The sequence below is a fragment of the Schistocerca serialis genome, chromosome 1 (genome assembly GCF_023864345.2).
Source record: "Schistocerca serialis cubense isolate TAMUIC-IGC-003099 chromosome 1, iqSchSeri2.2, whole genome shotgun sequence".
NCBI lineage: Eukaryota > Metazoa > Arthropoda > Insecta > Orthoptera > Acrididae > Schistocerca > Schistocerca serialis.
In genome coordinates, this window is record NC_064638.1 from 422,981,055 (window position 1) to 423,003,485 (window position 22,431).

The following is a 22,431-nucleotide window of genomic DNA, read 5'->3' on the forward strand; positions in this document are numbered from 1 at the left end:
AATACCTAATGCAACCTACATCTTGTATCTGTTTAGTGTATTCATCTCTTGGTCTCCCTCTACGATTTTTACCCTCCACGCTGCCTTCCAATACCAAATTGGTGATCCCTTGGCGTCTGAGAATATGTCCTACCAACCGGTCCGTTCTTCTAGTCAAGGTGTGCCACAAATTTCTCTTCTCCCCAATTCTATTCAAAAGCTCCTCAAAAGTTATGTGATCTACCCATCTAATCTTCAGCATTCTTTTGTAGCGCCACGTTTGGAAAGCTTCTATTCTCTTCTTGTCCAAACTACTTATTTTCCATGTTTCACTTCCATACGTGGCTACACTCCATACAAATACCTTCAGAAACGACTTCCTGACACTTAGATCTATACTCGATATTAACAAATTTCACTTCTTCAGAAACGCTTTCCTTGCCATTGCCAGTCTACATTTTATATCTTCTCTACTTCGACCATCATCAGTTGTTTTGCTCCCCAAATTGCAAAACTCCTTTACTACTTTAAGTGTCTCATTCCCTAATCTAATTCACGCAGCATCATCCGATTTAATTCGACTACATTCCATTATCCTCGTTTTGCTTTTGTTGATGTTCATCTTATATCCTCCTTTCAATACACTGTCCATTCCGTTCAACTGCTCTTCCAAGTCCTTTGCTGTCTCTGACAGAATTAAAATGTCATCGGCGATCCTCAAAGTTTTTATTTCTTGTCCATGGATTTTAATACCTACTCCGAATTTTTCTTTTGTTTCCTTCACTACTTGCTCAATATACAGATTGCATAACATCGGGGAGAGGCTACAACCCTGTCTCACTCCCTTCCCAACCACTGCTTCCCTTTCATGTCCCTCGATTCTTATAACTGCCATCTGTTTGCTGTACAAATTGTAAATAGCCTTTCACTCCATGTATTTTACCCCTGCCACCTTCATAATTTGAAAGAGAGTATTCCAGTCAACATTGTCAAAAGCTTTCCGTAAGTCTACAAATGCTAGAAACGTAGGTTTGCCTTTCCCTAATCTAGCTTCTAAGATAAGTCCTAGTGTCAGTATTGCCTCACGTGTTCCAGTATTTCTACGAAATCCAAACTGATCTTCCCCGAGGTCGGTTTCTACCAGTTTTTCCATTCGTCTGTAAAGAATTCGCGTTAGTATTTTGCAGCCGTCACCTATCAAACTGATTGTTCGGTAATTTTCACATCTGTCAGAACCTGCTTTCTTTGGGATTGGAATTATTATATTCTTCTTGAAGTCTGAGGGTATTTCGCCTGTCTCATACATCCTGCTCACCAGATGGTAGAGTTTTGTTAGAACTGGCTCTTCCAAGGCCGTCAGTAGTTCTGATGGAATGTTGTCTACTCCCGGGCCCTTGTTTCGACTTTCAGTGCTCTATCAAACTCTTCACGCAGTATCGTATCTCCCATTTCATCTTCATCTACATCCTCTTCCATTTCCATAATATTGTCCTCAAGTACATCGCCCTTGTATAGACCCTCTGTATACTCCTTCCACCTTTCTGCTTTCCCTTCTTTGCTTAGAACTGGGTTTCCATCTGAGCCCTTGATATTCATACAAGTGGTTCTCTTTTCTCCAAAGGTCTCTTTAATTTTCCTGTAGGCAGTATCTGCCTTACCCCTAGTGAGATAAGCCTCTACATCCTTACATTTGTTCTCTAGCCATCCCTGCTTAGCCATTTTGCACTTCCTGTCAATCTCATTTTTGAGACGTTTGTATTCCTTTTTGCCTGCTTCATTTACTGCATCTTTATATTTTCTCCTTTCATCGATAAAATTCAATATTTCTTCTGTTACCCAAGGATTTCTACTGGCCCTCGTCGTTTTACCTACTTGATCCTCTGCTGCCTTCACTACTTCATCCCTCAAAGCTACCCATTCTTCTTCTACTGTATTTCTTTCCCCCATTCCTGTCAATTGTTCCCTTATGCTCTCCCTGAAACTCTGTACAACCTCTGGTTCTGTCAGTTTATTCAGGTCCCATCTCCTTAAATTCCCACCTTTTTGAAGTTTCTTCAGTTTTAATCTACAGTTCATAACAAATAGATCGTGGTCAGAGTCCACATCTGCCCCTGGAAATGTCTTACCATTTAAAACCTGGTTCCTAAATCTCTGTCTTAGCATTATATAATCTATCTGAAACCTGTCAGTATCTCCAGGCTTCTTCCATGTATACAGCCTTCTTTAATGACTCTTGAACCAAGTGTCAGCTATGATTAAGTTGTGCTCTGTGCAAAATTCTACCAGGCGGCTTCCTCTTTCATTTTTTAGCCCCAATCCATATTCACCTACTACGTTTCCTTCTCTCCACTTTCCTACTACCGAATTCCAGTCACCCATGACTATTAAATTTTCGTCTCCCTTCGCTATATGAGTAATTTCTTTTATTTCATGATACATTTCTTCAATTTCTTCGTCATCTGCAGAGCTAGTTAGCATATAAACTTGTACTACTGTAGTAGGCATGGGCGTCGTGCCTATCTTGGCCACAATAAGGCGTTCACTATGCTCTTTGCAGTAGTTTACCCGCACTCCTATTTTTTTATTCATTATTAAACCGACTCCTACATTACCCCTGTTTGATTTTGTATTTATAACCCTGTATTCGCTTGACCGAAAGTCTTGTTCCTCCTGCCAGGAAACTTCACTAATTCCTACTATGTCTATCTTTAACCTATCCATTTCCCTTTTTAAATTTTCTAACCTGACTGCTCGATTAAGGGATCTGACATTCCACGCTCCGATCCGTAGAACGCCAGTTTTCTTTCTCCTGATAACGACGTCCTCCTGAGTAGTCCCCGCCCGGAGATCCGAATGGGGGATTATTTTACCTCCAGAATATTTTACCCAAGAGGACGCCATCATCATTTAACCATACAGTAAAGCTGCATGCCCTCGGGAAAAATTACGGCTGTAGTTTCCCCTTGCTTTTAGCCGTTCGCAGTACCCATACAGCAAGGCCGTTTGGGTTAGTGTTACAAGGCCAGATCAGTCAATGATCCAGACTGTTGTCCCTGCAACCACTGAAAAGGCTGCTGCCCCTCTTCAGGAACCACACGTTTGTCTGGCCACTCAACAGATACCCCTTCGTTGTGGTTGCAGCTACGGTACGGCCATCTGTATCGCTGAGGCACGCAAGCCTCCCCACCAACGGCAAGGTCCATGGTTCTTGGGGGGAGGGGATGGAATCTATCAGCAAAAATTATCACATAATCCTTCGCAGCAACGTGACCTCGCACAGTATCCTGGTGCCCATGGAATACCACGAAATGACCAAATCATCACCGAACCACCATCATGCATTAATCTTAACACCAAGCAGACTGCACCATAGGCTTGCGACTGCGAATCTCAGGCGTAAATTCAGCGAGAAGCTGGAAACGGGGTGAAACAAGACTCAATCAACCAAATGGCTTCCTTCCACTGCTCCATAGTCCAGGTGTGGTTTCAGCACCACCTTTTCCTGTTACCAGCATTTGCATCACTCATGTGTGGTTTTGGAATTCCAGATGGCCCGCAATTCGCAGCTTAGGAATTTCCATTCGCAATTTTTATTCCTACAGTGACTTTTTCAGCTTTTTTATTTTTCGTCACAGTCTTCTTCTATGACCATCCGTCTCAAAGTTTCTTCCGCGTTGTGGTTAGAGGAAGATGTTTTCCTGCTCTCCAGGTATGTGATGCCTCTTGAAACACCGAACTCTTCACTCTCTTGGTTTCGAAAAGCCCCACCACACAAGCACCAACAATTTGCGCATGTACTGATTCACTTAGCACCGACATAACACACTCGCAACTACACGGAACACTGTCCTGAGCACGACTGACATTTGACAACGTATTGAGGGCATTGCGCAAGTGCCACACGTGGTCATGTACAACAGCGCAACCTGCAGGCTTGGCTAGCATTTTCATTTATAACTTATTTCAATATACACAGTCTTGATGGCACAAACTTTTTTTTTTATTTTCTTATTTTTTTAGACGATCGGTTTGATCTTCGAGGAGATCGTCTATCGTCTTCAGATCTTACATTTGTTGATGACCATAGGAACTGTTGGCGTGGAGAACACTGTGTTTCTTGAAATAAGTTATAACATTACAAAGACTGCCGTTTTTTCTATAACAGTATTCCAAAAAATTTTCTGCATGCATGAAGCATGCATTTCTGGCGGTGATTCCATATTTTTGTCCAACCCTTGTACTTGAGGGGCGAGCTTGACACCTGCTTAACAGGAGTGAGGGGCTGCCTACGTTGTAAAATTGTACTTTGTACCATACAACAGAGAAAAACTTTTTTGATTGTTTCCTAAACAATATTTTCACTGACATCTTGGGTTGTCGGGTGTTCTGCCGGATATCAGCGTCGTACTTGCACGATATTTCGGTCACATAGCTCGTGGCCTTCATCAGGTGCGACCTGAGACAGAACACCCGACAACCCAGGATGTCATTAGATCGCCGGGAAAGCCTGAAGAGTTACAACATTTTCACTGTCCACTCTGATGTTTTTGTTTGTAGAATAGCCTGACGTCTTTTCAACAAGTGTAAGATGGATGCAGTGTGTAACTGTAGATGTGAATATATCAAACCTATAGTTGTCTCAAGGTCATGACGTCACAGAAATTACGAGTAATTTACTAACCGGGCCCAGGTGTATTGTGGTGAGGTCCAACACTCCAAAATGGTGATGGTGTGAGCTTGCTAGCAATGCGGACCGCAGCAAACACCAGTAATTGCAGTCTCAGCTGTGGCTGAAATGTGTGACTGCCCAGCGAGCCCGAGCAGGCAGTCTCGGCTGCGACGGGGTCCCGGGTTCGCTTCCCAGGGCCGCGCGTGACCGCCGCCGTGCGGCCGTCTCGGCTCGGCTCGTCGCTTATTACGCGCCGCGGAGCCGCTAATGGGCTGCCCTAATCGCGCCATTAGATCGCGCCTGCGCCAAGCGAATACTAATTTTTCCATTACGGCGCCGGCAACAAACGCTGCCCGGTCGTGCACTCGGCGCGGCGCTCCGTGCGCGTCAGCACACCGCCTCCTGAGGCCCACGAGAAATAGGGGCCCCACAACGAACTTGTGACGTCACACTAGTCGCCCTGTCCGCCATACTTCACAGACGCTCTGCTCCAGGCACACCAACGGGAAGTCAATACGTCTTAACTTTTTCTGTGCTATCGTGAGCTTTAATGCAGTCAGGCATTGTTAAACTCGTTTTAAATGCTTACTCGCTCCCTGCTGGAGATGGCTGCTGGCACTCATAACACCTGCAGCGTCACGTGCTGTGACGTAAGCGACACGGCATGTTTCTCTGGTGCGCCTTGACTGCCTCACAGAGGGCAGTGTTGCTAGCTCAGCAGTATCACATCTCATTGCTGCAGCCTCTGCATCTCTCTCTTGACACAGGTGCAAATCCACAGAGAGGTGTTTGGCAGAGGAAGGGGGAGGCGGAGCTCATGGGTATCATGGGGCCCCAAAACAACATTTTACTAAATGCATATATGTTTTTACACATATCCATTTCCAAATTTCTCAGCCTAATTTCATAGAGAATGAAGTAGCATCAAAAATCTATACTCAAAATAGCACAGATTCTAGAAAATTAAAAGCAATTTTGAACACACGATACAATTGCTAGCCCACGTCAATGAGCTTGCAGCCTCAACTGCTGCAGGGAACATTCCAGACAATGAAAGGCTTCCATTCCATTCCTGTTACCAACAAGTACTACACCGTTCTTGTCCATAGAGCAGAATCCCCAAACCACAGCCGAGTGAGGCAAGACAGAAGGGAAAAGACCCACTACAAACAAAATAAAATAAAAGAATCACTTAAACAAATGTTGGCAGGAAGAACTGAAATAGGTAGCATCACTTCCCCTCTTGCTCTTCTCCCCCTCCTTCTCCCATTTACTTGCTCACATGGCCACCGTCGCAAATTATTTTCTCAATGATAGTGCTAAGTGAATACTTACAATACTGTGTGCTCACACTTATTTTAATTTTTATAATATATACATTATGACGCTGAAAGTTCCTGGCAGACTAAAACTGTGTGCCAGACCAATATTCAAACTCGGGACCTTTGCCTTTCGCAGACAAGTGCTCTACCAACTGAGCTACCCAAACACAACTCACGACCCTTCATCACCGTTTCAATTCCACCATTACCTCATCTCCCACCTTCCAAACCTTGCAGAACTAGCATTCCTGAAAGAAAGGATACTGTGGAAGTGCTCTACCATCTGAGCTACCGAATCACGACTGACGCCCGGTACACACAGCTTTATTTCTGCCAGTACCTCGTCTCCTACCTTCCAAACTTCACAGAAGCTCTTCTGCAAACCTTGCAGAACTAGCACTCCTGGAAGAAAGGATATTGTGGAGATATGGCTTAGCAACAGCATGGAGGCTGTTTCCAGAATGCAATTTTCACTCTGCAGCGGAGTGTGCATTGATATGAAACTTCACTGCAGATTAAAACTATGTGCCTGATCTAGACCCGATCTCGGGCTCTTTGCCTGTCTTGAGGGAGTGCTAGATCTGCAAGGTTCACAGAAGAGCTTCTGTGAAGTTCGGAGGGTTGGAGATGAGGAACTCACGGAATTGATGCTGTGATGACAGGTTGTGAGTCATGCTTGGGTAGCTCGGTGTTTAGAGCACTTGCCAGCGAAAGGCAAAGGTCTAGAATTCGAGTTTCGGTCCGGTACACATTTCTAATCTGCGAGGAAGTTTCATATCAGTGCACACTCCACTGCATAGTGAAAATTTCATTCTGGAATTATGACGTTGTCAGAATGGAGAAAGTTCATTGTTGTAGTTTTTAAATTAACTAAATTAACTACATGACACACTTAAACCCGAAATTTTCCGACATATACATTTCAGGCAATGTATCCTTTTTATTGTAATGTCTAGGAGGTTTTGGTAAAGCGGTGTGCTAGAGTACATTGTAGGCCTCTTTGAGGGGGAGGACTTGCCTGATGACTTGGTAGAAGAAGGAAGAGAAATTGAGAGGAAAGAGAGAGGTGATCCAGTATTAGTGTCAGAAATTAGAAGTGCTTTCGACTTAAGGTCAAATAAGACAGAAGGGATGGATTACATTACACCGCAATTTCTAAAATCGTTGGGCGAAGTGCCAATAAAACGATTATTTACGTTGGTGTATAGAATGTATGGAACTGGTAAGATACCATAAGACTTTTGCAGGTACATCATGCACAAGACTGCAAGAGCTGACAAGTGCGAGAATTACCGCACAATCAGCCTAACAGCTCATGCATCCAAGTTGCTGACAAGAATAATATACAGTGTCGGATAGACAGTCAGTGGAAAATCAACTCGAGTTCCTGCTGGTAATAAAGCGAATACACTGTTCGTTTTTTATATATTTTTACGAGCTTCCAATAGGAGCGACTTATATTTACAGATAACTGTTTGGTTACTAATTTATTTTTGTAATTTCGTGCGTCTTCGAGTGCTTGCTAGGCACAACCTTTTATTCCAATAACAGTGTAGAATACAGTACCATGGTTGTTATCGACCATTATATCGACCCTCGTGTCGTACAGGCTTTTGTTTGTTTTGGTTAGTGTAGCTCAGTGTCGCATAGACCGTCAGTGAGAGAGCACTTCGAATTCCTGCTGCTAATAAGCCGAATACAATGTTCGTTTGTTCACATATTTTCACGAGCTTCTAGCAGGAGCGACTTCAGTAATGGATAGGGATTGTGATTGCTGTGTACAGATGCGAGCTGAGTTGGTGACCCTTTGCTCACATTCCAGTCTGTGTTGGTTTTCGTCACACAGCTTGAGACTGCTGCCAAGAGGCATCACTGTGGAAGGCCGGACGCGGGGATGCGAGGGACGTCGAGCAAGTCCCATGTGTAACCCGATCGGTCCACTGCTGTGGCCACCCCGGGTGCAGCCTGCACTGATGTTGACCCCTCACCTTTGGTCGAGTGGGATATCATTCCAAAGTCTCGCAGGCAGCGGAAAGCTTTCCGAGGGGTCGATCGTAGGGCCTCCCCAGTTCGTTTGAGAAACAGGTTTCGGGCGTTATCCGTGGCTGACGAATATCTAAGCTGGATGTAGTCCTCCAGCCCTTTCCAGAGGAAGCTTCTCGCCCCCCCCCCCCCCCCAGTTGTGGGAATTCACAGAGCGTGGGTTTGCTGGTAGTTGGGAGCTCCAGTGTTAGGCCCATAATGGGGCCCATTAGGCCCATAATGGGGCCCCTTAGGAACATGGCTGCCAAGGAGGGGAAAAAGCCAGTGTGCACTCCGTGTGCAAACCGGGGGGAGTCATTCCAGATGTGGAAAGAGTGCTTCCAGATGCCATGAAGAGTGCATGGTGCAGCAAACTGCAAGTGGTGGCTCATGTTGGTACCAATGACGCGTATCACTTTGGATCGGAGAAGATTCTCTCTGGTTTTGGGCGGCTAGCGGAAATGGTAAAGACTGCCAGTCTTGCTTGCGAGATTAAGGTGGAGCTCACCATCTGCAACATCGTCGATAGAACCGACTATTGTCCTTTGGTGCAGAGCCGAGTGGAGAGTCTGAATCAGAGGCTCAGGTGGTTCTGTGACCGTGTGGGCTACAGATTCTTTGACTTGCACCATCGGGTGGTGGGTTTCCGGGTTCCATTTAATAGGTCAGAAGTCCACTACATACAGAAAGAGAATCAGAGCTCCAAGCCCTAATAGAAAAGCACTGAAGCTCAAATAGTTATTGTGGTGTCACCGCCAGACACCACACTTGCTAGGTGGTAGCCTTTAAATCGGCCGTGGTCCGTTAGTATACGTCGGACACGCGTGTCGACACTATCAGTGATTGCAGACCGAGCGCCGCCACATGGCAGGTCTAGAGAGACTTCCTAGCACTCGCCCCAGTTGGACAGCCGACTTTACTAGCGATGGTTCACTGACAAAATACGCTCTCATTTGCCGAGACGATAGTTAGCATAGCCTTCAGCTACGTCATTTGCTACGACCTAGCAAGGCGCCATTACCAGTTACTATTGATGCTGTAAAACATGTACCGTCAAGAGCGATGTTCACCAATTATGGATTAAAGTTAAGTATTCCAGCAGCTACGTACGTTATTGGCTATTATAATTACCTTTTCCTGTTCCTGACCTCACGCCAGCCTGCGTGAGCTTAAACACGTGCCTTTCGGCTTCCTCATAGTGGCTTGGCTGTCTTGCCAAGCCACAACAGTTTGGCGACGAGGCCAAATCGCGTTTGTAGCTATACTGCCCTGATTTACTTGTGTAATGGCTTCGCCACAATCTCCAGATGTACTGTCCGAATTTTATCGCTTACACAACCAGCAGACGCAGGCCTTACTGGATGCCCTTGGACAGCTCGTCCAGGGTCAATGTGCAATGCAAAACGATGCAGCAGCCGCCGCTCCACCGCTCACGCAGCCACAACACGCAGTTGCACCTCCTTTTCGTCCTTTTGATGCTGCACTGGAAAGCTGGACGGAGTGATCACGCCAATTTGGATTCCATCTCACAGCCTACAGAATTCAAGGTAATCAGCGGCAGCCTTATCTCCTTTCGTCTGTCAGCGTCCACACGTACCGCGTGATAGTCAAATTATTTCCCCGACGTGACGTAGCAACTCTGTCCTACGACGAAATTTTGTCTGCATTAGATGCATATTTCAAAGAATCAGTCAATGTAGTTGCGAAAAGGTATACCTTCTTTCGTACAAAACGTACGGCAGGTCAGACTAATAGGGAGTGGGTTGCAACTTTGGAAGGCCATACTAGGGATTGTGCTTTTGAGTGTCAATGTGGACTTCCTTATTCAGATGCTATGGTACGTGATGCAATTGCACAGAACGTTTCTGATGTTCGTATAAGGGAACAGATTTTGAAACTAGTCAGTCCCTCCCTTCAACAAGTGATGGACATATTGGACCGGCAGGACACACTTAACTTTGCTCAGGAATCATTTGAAACTTCACCGGCCATGTGTCACATTAACCGGCCCACCGGGCCGCTGCACGGACAGTAAACAGCCCTTGCGCCCATCCGCGCAGCTGCCGCCAAGCTCTCAGGCACGTGTGCCGTGCAAGCGAGCAAATGCAGTGATAAAATCATGCCCGCGGTGTGCTGCTAGACATTCGCATGAGAACTGCCAGTCACGCCAAGCTATTTGCTTTTTCTGTAATAAATGAGGACATGTTCAGAGTGTTTGCCAGAAAAAGCTCCAATCACTCACAACCATTCCAGGCCCTTTGCTTCGCGACGGAATCGGAATCGAACCCCGACTACTCAGGCTCGTGAACCTTCGCCCATGGAAATTCATGTAGTTCATTCCACTCTGCCCAATGCCACTCTCTCTAACAGTGACTGTGTTCATCCCACACAAAGTGGGCGTCGACATCGACGGAAATCCCGTCACGTCGCAAGTGATTCTGTACCAGTGACAGTTCACGTTGCACGAGACAGTCGCTCTTGTCGTCTACAGGACAATAAACTTTTTGTCGACTTGGCCATTAACGGCAAAGTGATACCATTCCAGCTCGATACCGGAGCTGCAGTTTCACTGATCAATCATGACACGTACAAACAGCTGGGCACACCTCCGTTGTGTGCCGCAAATGTTAAGTTAAGTAGTTATTCAGGACAACCGATCCCTGTGTTCGGACAGTGCAGCATTCTTGCAACATACAAGGGACAAACAAAACTTGTGTCATTTTACGTCCTTCGTTCTTCTGCTGCGGTGAACTTGTTTGGTTTCGATTTGTTTCAGTTGTTTAACTTGTCTATAGTCAATCAGGTCCTATCAGTGAACCAGACTGTGCCTTCAGACAGTGTTTCTCGTCTATGTGAAGAATTTGCAGACATTTTTGCACCGCGCCTCGGTTGCGCTAAGAACTATAAAGCACATTTGGAACTGAAAGTAAACGCGCAGCCGAAATTTTTCAGAGCGCGCAATGTTCCCCACGCATTGCGTGATGAGGTCGCAAGAACATTACACGATTTGGAATCACAAGGTGTAATTGAACGTGTGCAGGCTTCTATCTGGACATCACCCTTAGCAATTTTGCAAAAGCCTTGCGGAAAATTGACACTTTGCGTGGACTTCAAGGCAACAGTGAATCTCCAACTAGTGACTGCAACTTTTCCTTTACCCCGCCCGGAAGATCTTTTTGACAAACTGTGCCCGGGTAAATATTTTTCGAAGTTCGACCTAGCAGATGCGTACTTGCAAATACCGGTGGACGAAGAATCCCAGCGCGTTTTGGTGGTTAACACGTATCTTGGTTTGTATCGATTCAAAAGACTCCCATTCGGGTGCGCACCCGCCCCTGCATTGTTTCAGCAATATCTACAAACTCTTTGTGCGTCGGTCCCTACTGCAGCAAACTATCTGGACGATATTGTGATCTCCGGAAAGACGGAAGAAGAACATTTAGCCAATCTCAGAACATTATTTCAGGTCTTGCGACAAAATGGTCTTCGCTTGCGGAAGGATAAATGTGTGTTTTTTGCTCGTGACTTACCCTATCTGGGCCATATACTCAATGCCCAAGGCATACATCCCACTCCAGAGCACCTCCGTGCCATACAAGACTTGCCTTCGCCGCAGAATTTGAAGCAGCTACAGAGTGTGCTGGGGAAAATCAATTATTATCATCGCTATGTGCGCCACGCCTCTTCCATTTCAGCTCCGCTTCATCGCTTACGCCGTAAAGGTGTTCCGTTCGTCTGGACGACGGAATGCGAACGCGCCTTTCCCCAGTTGAAATCGGCGTTGCTTTCCACTACTTGCCTTACGCCATTCGATCCCCAGAAACCCCTTTTGTTGATGGTGGATGCATCGGATTTCGGGATCCGTGCTGTGCTTGCGCACAAAGATGGTTCGCACGATCGCCCTATTGCCTTTGCGTCCAAATTGCTCTCGTCTGCGCAAAGACATTATTGACAGATCGAGAAAGAAGCCTTGGCTCTCGTATTTGGTGTTACAAAGCTTCATGATTTCTTGTATGGTCGTCACTTTACCATCATCAAAGACCACAAACCTTTCACATCGCTTTTCCATCCGACCAAGCCTGTACCTCCACGTACAGCGCAGAAATTCATTCGCTGGTCTATTTTCCTCTCGCAGTACCGTTACGATATCTTGTATCGGTCCACTGGTAAGCACGGAACCGCCGATGCGTTGTCCCGTTTGCCTGTTGCTGAGGATAGAGCATTCGATTCTTACGAACTTGCTTGCATGTTCATTGATTCGGAAACCGATGACGTGGTCGACTCGTTTCCGATTGATTTTCGTCGTGTAGCTACAGCCACAGCTGCCGACCCCGTCCTTGCTACCGTTCTGCGTTTTGTTGCTACGCAATGGCCCTTGTCAAAGTCACGGATCGAGGATTCGTTGGTTCGCCGATTTTTTGCTCTCAAGGAGAGACTTTTTGTATGACGTGGTGTTTTGCTGTTGCGTTCTGACAATGATCAGTCCAGGGTCGTGGTCCCATGTTCGTTACAGTCCTCTGTCTTACGGCTTCTCCACCAAGGACATTGGGGTGTAGTGCGAACGAAACAACTTGCTCGTCAGCACTGTACTTGGTTCGGAATCGATGCCGCGATTACGAATATGTGCTCTTCTTGCATGGTGTGTGCCGAACAACAATCAGCACCACCGCGGAAATTTTTTGCATGGCCACAAGCCACTTCCCCTTGGCAACGCTTACACATCGATTTTGCTGGTCCCTTCTGGAATGCTCGATGGTTGGTTCTGGTCGATTCATTCAGTAATTTTCCTTTTGTTGTCCGGATGTCTTCCACGACGTCATCTGCCACCATCCACGCGTTATCCGCTATCTTTTGCATTAAAGGTCTTCCACAGACTATTGTTTCCGACAATGGCCCACACTTCATGTCCGCAGAATTTCAGTCATTCTGCAAGGCCAATGGTATTCAACATCTGACGTCCGCGCCGTTTTCGCCACAGCCAAACGGTGCCGCTGAACGTTTGGTCAGGACTTTCAAGTCACCGATGTTGAAGCTGAAAGGGTCGCATTCTCGGCAGGACGCGTTATTGCTCTTTTTGTCCTCGTATCGCTCTCAGCCCTGCGATGGTCGCTCGCCGGCTGAGTTGCTTCACGGTCGCCCTCATCACACCTTGATGTCTTTGCTATATCCGCCGCATCAGGTTCCCGTGCAGCGGCAGACACCTGCTTTTGCCCCAGGCGACGTTGTATACTATCGCAACTATCGAGGTTCACGGCGTTGGCTCGAAGGGCGCATTCTTCGCTGCCTCGGCCGCGCTATGTATTTGGTTTTGGGGGCCTCTGGTGAGGTGCGTCGGCATCTCAATCAGCTGCGCCTCGGTCGTCGCAAGGGATCTACCGCTCCCCGACTGCTTTCAGCGACGGTGCCGTCCGGTCAGCGCCCTGGGGACACATCTACTGGCTCGCCTCAGCCCCAGGTGTTACCGACGATGCCTTCCATTTTGCCCCATGGCGACGCGCCGCCGCCGCCGCCGCCGCCGCCGCCTGTTCTCCCGCCGGCGACGCCCACAGTGGACGCGTCGCTGCAAACGCCGGGCGCCTCCCTGGGTCACGCGCCGCCGATCGCTTCCCGTGACCAGTTGTCCCCCGCCATGGAACTCTGGCCCGCTCCGGACCACATGTCGTCTTCGCCCGTCGGGTGCCCCGACCCGATGGAGGTCGACCCTTCGGCCCCTCCCGTCTCTCCGCGGGCGCCTACACCGCATGCTGGCGTGCACCCTGGAGTCAGTTTTCAGGCGTTTCCTAGCTCCCCTCGGACCGAATGGCAGGGTGCGAGTGGCACAGCCTCGCCTGTTGTTAGGCTCCCCACCTCATCGCATACGTCAACATGGGGTCCTCTCCACGGCGGGCGGAAGCCTTATACCACAACCGTCCGCCGATTTGCGGGGGAGGAATGTGGTGTCACCGCCAGACACCACACTTGCTAGGTGGTAGCCTTTAAATCAGCCGCGGTCCGTTAGTATACGTCGGACCCGCGTGTCGACACTATCAGTGATTGCAGACCGAGCGCCGCCACACTGCAGGTCTAGAGAGACTTCCTAGCACTCGCCCCAGTTGGACAGCCGACTTTGCTAGCGATGGTTCACTGACAAATTACGCTCTCATTTGCCGAGACGATAGTTAGCATAGCCTTCAGCTACGTCATTTGCTACGACCTAGCAAGGCGCCATTACCAGTTACTATTGATGCTGTAAAACATGTATCGTCAAGAGCGATGTTCACCAATTATGGATTAAAGTTAAGTATTCCAGCAGCTACGTACGTTATTGGCTATTATAATTACCTTGTCCTGTTCCAGACCTCACGCCAGCCTGCGTGAGCTTAAACGCGTGCCTTTCGGCTTCCTCATAGTGGCTTGGCTGTCTTGCCAAGTCACAACAGTTATAGGTACAGAAAGCTGGCCAAAGACGGAAACAAGTTTAGCCGAAGTTCTTTGAAACAATCTAACAGTGTTCAGGAAGGATAGATTAAATACAGTTGGTGGTGGAGTATTTATGCTGTCAGAAGAAGTTTATATTGTAGTGAAATTGAAGTAGACAGTTCCTGCGAAACAGTATGGGTAGAGGTTACACTTGACAATCGGACTAAATTATTAGTTGGATCGTTTACCGACCCCCCCGCCGCGCGACTCAGAAGATATAGTTCCTGAGCACTTTAAAAAAATCTTGATTCTCGTTTCAAAAACGTACCCCACTCATACAATTATAGTCGGTGGTGACTTCAGTCTACCCTCGATATGCCGGCGGCAGGCGTAAAACGTCATCCGGAATTGTACTGAATGCTTTCTCAGAAAATTATTTTCAACAATTAGTTCTTGTGCACATTCGAAGAGTAATAGGTTGCGAAAGCAACAAATAACCCTGGACAAATAGGGAGTATTGTGACGAATACAGGGATTAGCGACCACAAGACAGTTGCTGCTAGGCTGAATTCCGCAACACGTACAACCATCAAAAAGAAATGCAAAGTACACCTATTTTAATAAGATAATAAAAATGCTCTTAACGCCTTTTTAAGAGATAGTCTTCACTCCTTCCGATCTGATCATGCAACCGTAGAAAAGATGTGGAATGATTTCAAAAAGATAGTATCGAAGGCAGTTGAGAGATATATAAGACATAACTTAGTAAGTGATGGTGCTGATTCCCCGTAGTACACAAAGAGAGTCAGAGCGCTGCTGCAGAATCAACGAAAAAAGCATGCCAAATTTAAAAGAATGCAACATCCCCAAGATTGCAAAGTTTTGCAGAACTTCGAAATATAGCCCGTACTTCAGAGCGAGATGCTTTTAATAATTTCCACAACGATACTCAGTTTCGGAATCTGGCAGAACACCCAAATATATTTTGGTCATACGTAAAGCATTCCACTGGCAAGACGCAATCAATACCTTCAATGCGCGATAACAATGGTGAAGTCACTGATGACAGTGCCACTGAAGCAGAGTTATTAAACATGGTTTTCCGAAAATCCTTCACCAAAGAAGACGAAGTAAATATCCCTGAATTCCAATCAAGAACAACTGCCAAGATGAGCAACATAGAAGTAGATATCCTCTGTGTAGCAGAGCAGCTTAAATCTCTTAGTAAAGTCAAGGCGTCTGGTCCAGATTGTATACCAGTCAGATTCCTTTCCGAGTATGCTGATACAATAGCTCCATATTTAGTAGTTATATACAACCGCTCGCTTACAGGAAGATTCGTACCTAAAGACAGGAAAATTTCTCAATTCACACCAATACCCAAAAAGAGAAACAGGAGTAATCCGCTGAATTACAGACCCATATCACTAACGTCGATATGCAGTGGGGTTTTGTAACATATACTGTATTCGAACATTATTAATTACCTCGAAGAACACGATTTATTGACACATAGTCAGCACGGATTCAGAAAATATCGCTCTTGTGAAACACAGCTAGCTCCTTATACTCATGAAGTAATGAGTGCTATCGATAGGGGATGTCCAATTGATTCCATATTTTTAGATTTTCAGAAGGCTTCCGACACTGTTCCACACAAGCATCTTCTAAAGAAACTGCTTGCCAATGGAATATCGCCTCAGTTGTACGACTAAATTCGTAATTTCCTGTCGTAGTAATAGATGGAAAGTCATAGATTAAAAGAGAAGTAATATCCGGCGTTCCCTAAGGAAGTGGTATAGGCCCTCTACTGTTCCTGATCTATATTAACGACGTAGGAGACAATCTGAGTAGCCGTCTTAGATTGTTTGCAGATGATGCTGTCATTTGCCGTCTTGTAAAGTCATCAAATGACCGAAACGAATTGCAAAATGCATTAGGAAGTGGTATGTATGGTGCGAGAAATGGCAATTGACCCTGAATAAATAAAAGTGTGTCCGTCTGCTTAGTTGGGTGATAACGTGCTCGCCTCCCTTGCAAGCGAGCCCGGGTTCGATTCCCGGCCGCGTTGGAGATTTTCTCCGCTCGGGGACTGGGTGTTGTGTTGTCCTCATCATCATTTCATCCTCATCACCGGGGCGCAATGAAATAACACTTGCTCTTGGTGGCCAATTTCCCAGAATAGGGGCCTCCCGGCCAACGTTGGCATGCGCTCATTTTCATTTCTTTTTAAAGAAAAGTGTGAAGTTATTCACCTGAGTACTAAAAGAAATCAGCCTGAATTTCGATTCCGCGATAAGTCACACATATCTTAAGGCTGTAAATTCAACTAAATACTTAGGGATTAGAATTACAAATAACCGAAATTGAAATGATAGTATAGAAAATGTTGTGGGTAGAGCAAACCAAAGACTGCGATTCATTGGCAGAACACCTGGAAGGTGCAACAGGTCTACTAAAGAGACTGCTTACACTACGCTTGTCCGCCCTATTCTGGAGTACTGCTGTGCGCTGTTGGATCCGCATCAGTTGGAACTGACGGATGACATCGAAAAAGTACAAAGAAGGGCTGGTCTTTTTGTATTATCGCGAAATAGGGGAGATAGTGCCACAGATTTGATACGCGAATTGGAGTAGCGATCGTTAAAACAAAGGCGTTTATCGTTGCAACAGGAACTTTTCATGAAATATCAATCACCAGTTTTCTCCTCCGATTGCGAAAACATTCTGTTGGCACCCACCCCAGGTGGGGAGAAATGATCATCAGGGCTCGCAGAGAAAAATTTAAGTGCTCTTTTTTCCCGGCAGCCGTTCGAGAGTGGAACGGGAGACAAACAGCTTGAAGGTGGTTCATCGAACCCTCTGCCAGACACTTTATTGTGAGTAGCAGAGTAATGACGTAGATAGAGATTCTAATTGTGAGTTACTATTTATACACTATATAAGATGGCTGTAATTCTCATATGTCTGCTTGCATCTACATCGTTTTGATTGTCTTTCATATAATTAACATCTGACACAATTACACAAAACACCCCTATATCAGGGTTTGTTCATTTTTATGTGCTTAAAAATATTGTTCGTTAATTTTGAATGTCACTATTTCTATACGATATGTACGACTTATTGAATTCACTACCGAAGGAACGCAACATTGCCCCCTGGGATGTCCATAATAAGTGTAATGTCGTTGTGGACATATAACTTGCGAGGGTATCACACAGTAAATAGGTTTATTTATCACAGTTCGTGAATGTCACACGTTCACTATACAGTTCATTTTTTCATAGTTTTCACACTTTCAGTTTCTACAAATCATTTACAGTTCTTTGTACTCATTTTTGGTGCTTAGTTTTTGATTAAATTGTTTGCAGTTTTAATTACCCTTAACATCATGGAAAGGTGGCCCAATAACTTGAGCAATTAATCGCGGTACACAAGAAAAACGGCTCTATAAGAAACCCTGCTTGGATCAACTGTGAGGTAACGGGCGAACTGTGGCGCCCTAAAAATATTCTAAGCTCGGCGGGAGCGGACCACTCAGCAAGCCGACCATGTGGTGCCGGACATTGGCCAAAGCAAGATGGGTCCAGCCCGAGTGCGTGGCTGGGAATTCCATGGTGACGCTGTGTCGATGAAAGAGACTTGTATGCCGAGAGTGCCAAAGATGGCGGACTTCGTGAAACCATTATGGCAGACATTTCACAGTTCGTTTAGAAATTAATAGTAGTCAGATGAATCATGATACCTCAAAAAGAAACATGTACATTACTATTATTTGCATGTTGATTCTGATGGTGTAATCAGATTTTCAATATATTAGCTTAAAGACAGTAAATTATGCAAGTAACACCCAGCAACGAATTTCCAAAATCTAAACGCTTCATCCGATTTCGTCGATAGACATATCTTTAGAAAGCTATTAGCGTAAAACTAAATTGGTATAAATTACAGGCATGTACCTTGAATAGTACATGAGTTATTGGAGGTCAAAGTGGCCAATTACTATCTATCGCGTGAGGCCGTACGTACTCCACAGTTACACGAAAAAACGGTAGCAGCATGCTTATAAATATATTTATTCATCTATGTCTTTGTTTATATCCGATATATACTATTCATGGAGAAATTGGTTAAATATTTACTGTGTTTTAGAAAGCACAGATACATTAGACTACTCGCCTACCTTTTGTTGCTATTCCTTTGGTATATGCTTATTTAATTTGTTTATGTATTTAAGAATGTGTGTTAGAGCGAGTTTATGGTCTAGCCATAGGAATACTTATTTAATTTCAAGTTATTTAAATGTATATCCAGTATTTCGAAAGTGTTTTATTATGTTTGTGAATGTGCGTTGGATTGAAGATATCGCGGGAGCGCACTAGCCAATCACAGCGCTCGTGAATGGGGAGACTGGATAGAAGTGGGAGAAGAGCATCGTTTGGAGAGAGAACAGGGCAGTACGGCACACGACGCGGGGAGTGCTCGACTTGACGGCCCGACGGACACCCGGTCGCGAGAGAGACTTGGAGGGTGTGGAGCAGTTTGCGCGTGGTCGCGACAGATAGAAATACTTCAGAGTGCCGACTTGTGCACTTGTGAGATTTCCGTGACTTCCGCAGTGAAGACGTAGTGTGCATTTAGAGGTGAATATCTCCCGAGCTATGTTGTCGTTCATAATTAATTACGTTCAGTAGAAGTCTATTGTTTTCCTGTTATTCAACTTATGTTTTATTTAATTGCTGGACCATCGACACCAATAAGTGTTTTGCAGAAATATACCGTATTCTCAAAAGTGCTTCTACTATAGTACTTATCATTTAAACTCGTTAAAATAGTACCTGCAGATTTTTTAAATTACAATCGTTGATTTACAAATTTCTATAATAATTCGCAATTTCCGAGTGATAAGAACCTTCGACCATTCGATACACGTGTGTATTCATATTGTATACTGTAGACTCAGCAGTATTTGGCTTATAATGCTGCAACTACGTATCCAAGCCCCTGGACAACGAAACCAGCCAAAACTTTTAATATTTCAAGTCTGAGTCGGAGGGTACGTAGTTGCGGGCCACCGCAACACCGCATTTCATTATTATTGTGAAAGCCCGAAACACTCACCTCTCTTTCGCGGACATTGGTAATACTGCAGATAAACACCAAAGTCTCAATGTTCATTCTACTTGGTGCAAAGGTGTATGCACTAGCCCATGTGCAACGTGAACTCTAGTAAAATGTCTTTGAATATGATGAAAATGTTACGAAATTCTTTGTTTAAAATTTCCTACCATTATACAACGCAAAATCAACTAAAGGCTTCTTCGACGGCTGTAGATGACGACGCAGTGACCGAAGTCTGGAGCATGGTGCGCTGATTCTCGGCGGTGGAGGGACGCCCGGCAGGAACGGTAATCGAAGCCGCGACGTCGTCGGCTGGGGATGGATGCTCTGCATAAGCCATAAACTTGTTTGCTAGGGAAAGAACGCACAGTAGAATGAGATTTTCACTCTGCAGCGGAGTGTGCGCTGATATGAAACTTCCTGGCAGATTAAAACTGTGTGCCCGACCGAGACTCGAACTCGGGACCTTTGCCTTTCGCGGGCAAGTGCTCTACCAACCGAGCAAAGGTCCCGAGTTCGAGTCTCGGTCAGGCACACAGTTTTAATCTGCCAGGAAGTTTCATATCAGCGCACACTCCGCTGCAGAGTGAAAATCTCATTCTGGAAACATCCCCCAGGCTGTGGCTAAGCCATGTCTCCGCAGTATCCTTTCTTTCAGGAGTGCTAGTTCTGCAAGGTTCGCAGGAGAGCTTCTGTAAAGTTTGGAATGTAGGAGACGAGGTACTGGCAGAAGTAAAGCTGTGAGTAGCGGGCGTGAGTCGTGCTTCGGTAGCTCGGTTGGTAGAGCACTTGCCCGCGAAAGGCAAAGGTCCCGAGTTCGAGTCTCGGTCGGGCACACAGTTTTAATCTGCCAGGAAGTTTCAACGCACAGTAGTTAGTCACGAATCTGATCTATCAAGGTCAGTTCCTGTTCCTTGGCGATGCGTCTTCCATATCATCTTTACTTTCTATCGGTTCACTGCGGCAGGCGTTACAAAGTTCATGTATCTCAGGTACACGCCCTTTACTCGCAAACGAAAACTTTATTCTCTGGCGGCTGCCCGCTGGTACGAAGCGTTCCACAAATATTGATTTCGAGACGATACACTGTTTTTGACAGTCTCACTGACCGTTAGCGAATATGCTGGATTGTTTCCTGCAGATAACTATCAGCAGTTCTACATACATTCGGTCTACGTTCGTGGTACATCACCACTGCTTACACAATTGTGACTGGTCCTAAGGAAGAGACTTGTACACACGCAAAACACAACATAGTTGGGTTTTACGAGTCTTCAAATTGTATTGACGTTTTAAAAAACGTTGAACACTGTCTTGTTTCCTCCACAAACCGTTTCCCTTTCAAGTAATGTGCTTTCAGTTACTACAGTTAGTGCCATAAACATGCTTTATGGTGTACATCTTTGTTACATGACACACAGTTCTATAACATGACACCTTGTCACTATACATTATTAATGCTTTACCAATTTACATTGGTCGCAGGTCTTTACACTGCTTACTGCATCTGCTTTCAATTTGCTAATTGCTGAAATACAGGTTTTCATGATCCTGGCTGCAGATACTCGCTTGACTCTACCATTCGGGATACACTAATACATATTTACATTTAAATACTCTCATTGACCTTAAGAATGACAGTGTATGTTCTATTAACACATACCTATATATCCTGAAACTAAGTTTCAATAAAACCCCAAGTGTGGAAAGGAATTGAATAGCAAGATAACTTTGTGTATGCTGAGGTCATACACCGACCCTCCACAATTCCTGATAGTGCAATACGTAGTAAGCATTATTCACACACTTACACTGAGCTAATCTTCAATTTATTTGCATCAATCTCAAATATTCATATCGCACTGAAAAATTGTAAAATACAGTAAAACTGTTACAGAAACTTAACAATGAAGCAACAGCTCTTTTCCATTTCCCTCACTACTAATTACATCACTTTAAACTTTACGTCATTCTTGAAATATGACTTTAAAGTGTGTGAATCTTTGCAAACTTACATACACAGAAAGTCTTCAGGTGTTCACTGTACAACCACCAATTTATACTGAAGCGCCAAAGAAACTGGTTTAGGAATGGGTATTCAAATACAGAGATATGTGAACAGGTAGAATACGGCCCTGCAGTCGGCAGCACCTATATAAGACAACAAATGCCTGGTGCAGTTTAGATTGGTTACTGCTGCAATGGAAGAAAATCGTTCAACGGGACAGAAATGCAACCCTTCCGCAAACTGTTGCAGATTTCAATTCTGGGCCATCAACAAGTGTCAGTGGGCAAACCATTCAACAAAACATCATCGATATGGGCTTTCAGAGTCGAATCCCCACTCATGTACCCTTGATGACTGCCTGACACACAGCTTTACACCTCGCCTAGCCCTGTCAACACCGACATTGGACTGTTGATGACTAGAAGCATGTTGCCTGATCAAACGAGTCTCTTTTCAAGTTGTATCAAGTGGATGGACACATCCAGGTATGGAGACAATCTCATTAATCCATGTCCCGTGCATGTTAGCAGGGGACTGTTCAAGCTGCTCGATTCAAGCTGCTGGAGGCTCTGCAATGGTGTGGGACGTGTGCAAATTGGAGAGATATGGAACCCCTGAAACATCTAGATACGACTCTGACAAGTGACACGTACAAATCATCCTGTGTGACCACCTGCATCCATTCATGTCAATTGTGCATTTCGACTGACTTGGCATGTTTCAGCAGGACAATGCGAAATGGTACGGACGAAATGATACTGAAATCTGGTTTCGCAGGACAGACCGGATCAGGTTATGGTTGTGGAAAGGGGCCAAAATCAGTTACTGTCAGTTGGACCAAACTCACAAACTTTATTTTCCTATAAACACTTAATCACACATGCCCTTAAAAGGATTCAAGATAATAT